Below are 6,619 nucleotides of genomic sequence, written 5' to 3' on the forward strand. Positions count from 1 at the left end.
GAAGCATGAAAAACATAAGTTTAGATCATTGAATTCAAAAATTTTTCTTCTAGGGTCTCATGCATCATGCAAGATTCATTATTTATCTATTTGATTTCAATGATAATTAGCATATTAAAACACCTTTAATATGTTTTCGGATCTACATTTTCCATTTAAGATTTTAGAATTAACAGATTAATTCATTAGAACCCTAGATTAAATCAAGAATAATTGCACTAACCTTTTGATGCACTGTAGTTGTGTTTGGTACCTTTGGGATATACCTAGGACACCAGATATTGCCCCTCTAGCTTATCCACACCAAGATCACCAATGACAGCCTCTTGAACAGCTTCTCAAGCCTTTTCAATCAATTAGAAATTCAGATTTTGCCTTTAGAGAGATTACAGATGTATATAGAACACTAGAAATGATTTCTAGCAATTTTAATTCAAGAGAATATTGGAAATTCTCTTTGAATTGATGAGAGATGAAGAAGAAGAGAGGAAGAGGTCTCCAAGGGTGGCGGCACCTTTGATAAAAATTAGAATGTTATTTGTTTCTTTCATTACCTCACATTATATAATTAGGTCACCACTTAAAACCCTTGCCACATGTCATCTTCTAATTGGCTCTTAGTTTAATTTACCCAATCACATTGTGCCAAGTGTCGAACTTAGATTTAATCTTGACTTTGATCATCTTACATGATTAAAAGACAAATGGCAAGCTTATGTGTAGTGCCATGTGTCACCATCTCATGGTGCCACATGTCACCCTGTGAAATGACCAAAATACCCTTGTGTCTTAATTTTGAGTTCTCAACCCAAAATAATTATTTCTCTTCTTCTAATCAATTTATATCAAATATAAATTAATTAATTAATTTCTTATAATTAAATTTATATTTAAACACTTTAAATATAAATTTAACTTATACTATACATCCAATAACCTAGATTTGGTTTCAAGCCATGCTAGGGACTTTGCAATCTAATTGCAAATCAAACCTATTTAATTAATCAATTAAACTCTTTAACTAATTAATTAAATCACATTTAACTTGGTGATTACTTGTGTGTGTGTGTGACTCACTAGGCTTATCACTAATTAGCAATGAGATATGATATCAACTCTTAATATCATCAGAACTCTTTCTTACCATAAATGATTTCTCTAAATCATTTTATGCACCTCATAGACCATGGTTAACATCTAGCATAGCATGCCATAGCCACCCAATCAGTAATAAGGTTTACCTTAAATGAACCTATAATCATATGTTACCACGCACTAGAATCTTTCTGTTACAAAATCCCAATTCGAGCTGGAGTCATGGTTTATGTCAAACCCCATATGCTATGACTATTATGTTCTCTTTTAATTCTAGTTTTTGATTAAAAAAGATTTTCTAATCAGAAACTCTTTTCTGATTAAATCTTTCTGTCCTGGCCAGGAACTTGAAACATCAAGAATAATTAAATGAACATAGGAATTTATCCCTATTTACTTAGGGTAACAGATTCCATCTTGATCAACACCTACATCCATACATAACTAGTAGGAGCCAACACATGCTCATATACCCATACACAGTACAAGTATGAAAGCAGTATTAAACTCAAATCACCTATATACAAGATAACCGTGCTATCTCAGGTCTAAAGATTATATGCACTGATATGATTTATGACAACGTATTGACAAGAGTAAACTCGATGTGCTTGTCATAAATGTCACTGGTTCGGCCTACTTATCATACTTAAGTGCCAATCATGTTTGTTATATGGCATGAGACTCACCATTCTATCTTATTTATATCTCATATAAATACACTGGGAACTAATATGAATACAATTTTTCTAGATAAGTCATGTCCTATGTGAAGTATCCTCGATTGTGAACTAATTTATGATACTTTGTGCTAGCAATACTGTCACTCATATTCTTAACAACTTAATAATAGAATTTCTAACAAAATATCAATGGACATTTTCTATTACACATAAATATATTATGTAAACGAAAAAGTGAAAATGTCTTTTATTAATAAAACATGTACAAGATACATACTAAATGATATGCTCTAGGGCATACTACTAACACCTTCATAGTACGGTTTGAGCCTATGTCCATTCATGTTAAATGCCTTATTTATTGTTAAACTTTGGATCTTAACTACACCATGTGGAAAAACATTAGTAATAACAAAAGGACCAATCCATCTAGATCTTAACTACTTGGAAAAAGCATAAGCCTTTAATGGGAAAAAAGCACTTTTTGTCCAACTTCAAATTGATTCCTCGAAATCATCTTATCATGGAAGGCTTTAGTTTTCTCCTTTTGGTGTCTTATGTGCTATTCTATACATCCATAATGCATCATTAAGCTTCAAACTCCAATCCTTCCTATTTATATTCACTATTCTATTGCAAAAATGAGTTCCTCTATCACTTATGAGAGTTCTCATGATTCCATGCCTATTAAATATGTGAGACTTCATAAAATCCACAACAACTTTAGTATCATCAGTCCTGGTGGCTTTAGCTTCCACACACTTTGAAACATAATTAACAACAGGAATAATATAAACATAACCAAAAGAAAAATGAAATGGCCCTATGAAATTAATACCCCAAACATAAAAAATTTTACATGCAAGTATAGGGGAAAGAGGCATTTGATCTCTCGAAGTTAAATTACCTATTCTTTGGCATTGTTCACATATCTTGCAAAACATATGAGCATCACAAAATAAAGTAGGCTAAAAGAAACTACATTTAAATACCTTAGAAGCTGTTCTTTTTGTTCCAAAGTGACCTCCACTTTATATGAGTGACAAAAGGTGAAAACAAAGTTATATTTAGATTGAGAAACACACCTTCTAATCACTTGATCAGCTCCATACTTCCACAAATATGGCTCATCCTAAACATAGTATTTTGCATCACTCTTTATTTTACCGTTTTGAGCTCTAGTAGAATTAGGAGGAAAAGACTTGGTAACTAAATAATTAGCAATATCAGCATACCATGTTTCACCTCCATCAAGTGCATGCAAGTGCTCATTTGGAAAAATTCTTGCAAAGGTAATGCATCTTTTTCTTACTCCAATCAACTGAGATGATCAGCAAACATATAAGCATCTTGTTCTTTTTCAATGGTAGAATAGTTGCATTTGGCATCCTCCGATGTTTTTGAAGTATAGTAAATCGCATGAGATACCTTCCATACTCTTTACCTCATAATAGGCCCTATAGCCTTGTCATTTTCAAAAGGTAGATCCCAATTTGTAGGATGAATGATGGATGCAATAGTGAGAAGCTCTTTCAACTTGTCAAATGCTTGTTTACATTACATCAAATATGAACTCTACATCCTTTACTAGTAGGAGACACAATGGTAATGCAATCTTGGAGAAATCTTTGATAAACCTTTCGATAGAAATTTGCATGTCCAAGAAAAGAATGCACTTCCCACACATTTATGGAATAAGGTAATGCATGTATAACATCTATCTTAGCTTTATCAACCTCAATTCCCCTAGATGACACAATATGCCTAAAAATTATACCTTGCTCAACTATAAAATGACGTTTTTCAATGTTCAACACAAGGTTAGTTTTAATGCACCTATCTAACATAAGTGTAAGATTATGTAAGCATGCATCAAAAGAATCTCCATAAAAGTAAAATCATTCATAAATACCTCAATGATGTGCTCTACGTAATATGAGAAAATGCTCATCATACACCTTTGGAATCTAGCTAGAGCATTGCAAAGTCTAAAAAGCATGCATCGGTATACAAATGTGCCAAAAGGGCATGTGTTTATAGTCTTCTATTGAGCTTCACAATCTATCACAATTTGATTATAACTTGAATAACCATCAAGAAAATAATAATGAGAACAACTAGCTAAAATTTCATGCATTTGATCCATGAATGACAATGGAAAGTGATATTTTCTTGTTGAGCTATTCAACTTCCTATAATCAATGCACACTCTCCATCCATTTTGAATTCTTGTAAGAACCAACCGATTGTTCTGATTCTTCACCACAGTGATGCCTGTCATCTTAGGAATAACATGAATAAGGCTCACCCACTTGTTATCTGAAATAGGATAGTTTACACTTATATCAAGGAGCTTTAGTATCTTTTTCTTCAGCACATCCATCATGGGCGAATTCAACCTCCTTTATGTCTCCCTTACTATTTCGCTCCTTCTTCAAGCAAGATACAATGCATACATGTTGTTGTACTTATTCCTTCAAAGTCCACCCAATTACTATCTTATGCTCTTTCAGCTCTTTAATAGGTTTCTCTTCTTATAATGGAGTTAGATTCTTTATAATGATGACTGGCAGTGTTTCTCCATCACCTAAGAAAACATAATTCAAGTTATTCGGTAAAGGCTTTAATTCCAGCTTGGAAGCTTATTCAATGGAAAGTGAAAGCTTTATGTGAGATATATCCAAATCAATGTTAGCAACACCATACCTGTCATGTTGCTGGGGTAACACATTCAACTCCTTAACCATCTCTTCAAGTTTATCTCCCAGTGACATCTCCCCTTCTACAATTGTGGCTTCTCTATTATTCAAATTGTAGCTAATAGCTACATTCAACTTGTCATCTCTACTTAGCTCAAAAGCTTCTTGCACTAAAGGTTCAATAACATCCAAACTACAAACATAATGTACATTAGTAGGATATCTCATGGCTTTAAAAATATTAAAACAGATAATCTCACCATCAAATTCCATAGAGAGAGTACCATCATGCACATCTATTTTAGTTTTAAAGTTTTCAAGAATGGTCTTCTTAACAATATAGGTTCAGTATTAGGAGAAACATCATTCTCCATATCCAAAAAAAAAAAAAAAAAAATCAGTAAGGAAAGCCTATTCATTGACTTGAACCAAAACATCCTCAATTATCCCATCAGAATATGCATTATATCTATTAACTAATTGTATGATAACACCAATTTCTTATAAAGGACCAAGATTCAAAGAAGCATAAATGGATATAGGCATGACATTAATAAATGCTCCTAAATCTAACATAGCCCTTACAAATCTAGTATTACCAATTTTGCATGGAATAGTAAACGTATAAGGTTTTTGCATTTGGGAGGTAATTTTCTTTTGAATTGTAACAAAGACATTTTCCCCCACACTTACCTTGTCATTACCTTTTAGCTTTCTTTCAAATGTGCATAGCTTTTTGAAGAATTTTGCATATCTAGGCACTTGCTTAAAGGCATCCAAAAGAGGGATTTTAATCTCCACCTTTCTAAATATATCCAAAATCCCCTTTTCTTACTCTTCCTTCTTTGCCTTTGCAAACTTGCTAGAAAAAAGGAGGTATAGGCTTATAATCTAAGAGAGGTGTGAAAGAACTTACCTTTGAGAGGACTTCTACCTCTTGCTATTCTTCCTTGTTTTTATCAACCATTTTTTATGGTCAACCTTTTGTTCAACTGAAGTGTCCTTGGTTAGTACTTTCACTTTCTTGACACTTCTCACAATTGCACATGAATTTTCTTTTGGGTTCTTAATTGGTTGAGAAGAAAGCTTGCCAGACCCTTATACTTCCAACTTGCTAACTAATGTGGCCAGTTGGCTTATTTGATTATCCAAATTCTAGATACTTGCCCTTGTCTCTTTCTGAAAATTCATAGTATTAGTAGCAAGACATTTGATAATATCCTCTGAAGACATACCTTGATCTTGAGCTATTAGTTGTGATTGCCTTTGAAACCGAGGTTGCACTTGGTTAAAACCAAAGGGTTGGTTAGGAAAAATGCTCCTTTATGCTTGATTACCATAGCTAAGGTTAGGATGATCCCTCCATCCTTGATTATATGTGTTTGCCTAAGAATCATACTTCCTTTGTGGTGGAACAGGAAATCCTCCAATTGCATTTGCATGTTCTATGAAATCTTCTTGTTATGTAGGACACATATCAGTTGGATGTCCTTATGCTGAACATATACCATATGTTTTCACTTGTTGCACATTCCTTACAGCCAACTGGCTACCAAGAGAAGTCAAATTAGCTATTTGATTTTCTAAGGAAGATGTACTTACCTTATTGATTCTTTTTGTGAGAGGATCATTCCTTATTCCAACTTGTTGTGAATTTGCAGCCATATTTAAAATCAAGTTCTTTGTTATCTCAAGTGTCTTATCTAACAAATTACCTCCACTAGCTCCATCAATCATACCTTTGTTAGTGGTAAGAAGACCTTCACAAAAAATATTAAATGAGTAGTTGGTCATTTATTTAATGATGTGGGCAACATGCACACAATCTCTTGAATCTCTCCTAATACTCATGCAATAACTCTCCATTATACTGCCTAATGCCACAAATTTCTTTTCTTATGTTTACTGTCCTTAATATTAGAAAGTAATTTTCCAAGAATAGCCTCTTGATATCATTCTATATGTTTATGGAACCAGAAGGTAGGTAGTAAAGCCAATCTTTAGCTGCATACTCCAATGAGAATGGGATGATCTTAACTTAATTTGCTCCTCTGTAATACCTATAGGTTTCATGCTTGAAAAAATAACATGGGACTTCTTAAGGTGTTTGTGAAGATCCTCACCTGTAAGACCACAAAAGTA

At 33.2% G+C, this 6,619-nt stretch overlaps 1 non-coding gene across 1 annotated transcript; it reads left to right on the forward strand.

Moving 5' to 3' along the window:
* Positions 1-6,273: 6,273 nt before the first annotated feature.
* LOC131177404 (small nucleolar RNA R71) lies at positions 6,274-6,380 on the forward strand. The gene has a single exon (XR_009146906.1). It is a non-coding gene; the product is annotated as a small nucleolar RNA R71 (small nucleolar RNA).
* The last annotated feature ends 239 nt before the right edge of the window (positions 6,381-6,619 follow it).

Source organism: Hevea brasiliensis, unplaced genomic scaffold, assembly GCF_030052815.1.
Source record: "Hevea brasiliensis isolate MT/VB/25A 57/8 unplaced genomic scaffold, ASM3005281v1 Scaf446, whole genome shotgun sequence".
NCBI classification, from domain to species: Eukaryota; Viridiplantae; Streptophyta; class Magnoliopsida; order Malpighiales; family Euphorbiaceae; genus Hevea; species Hevea brasiliensis.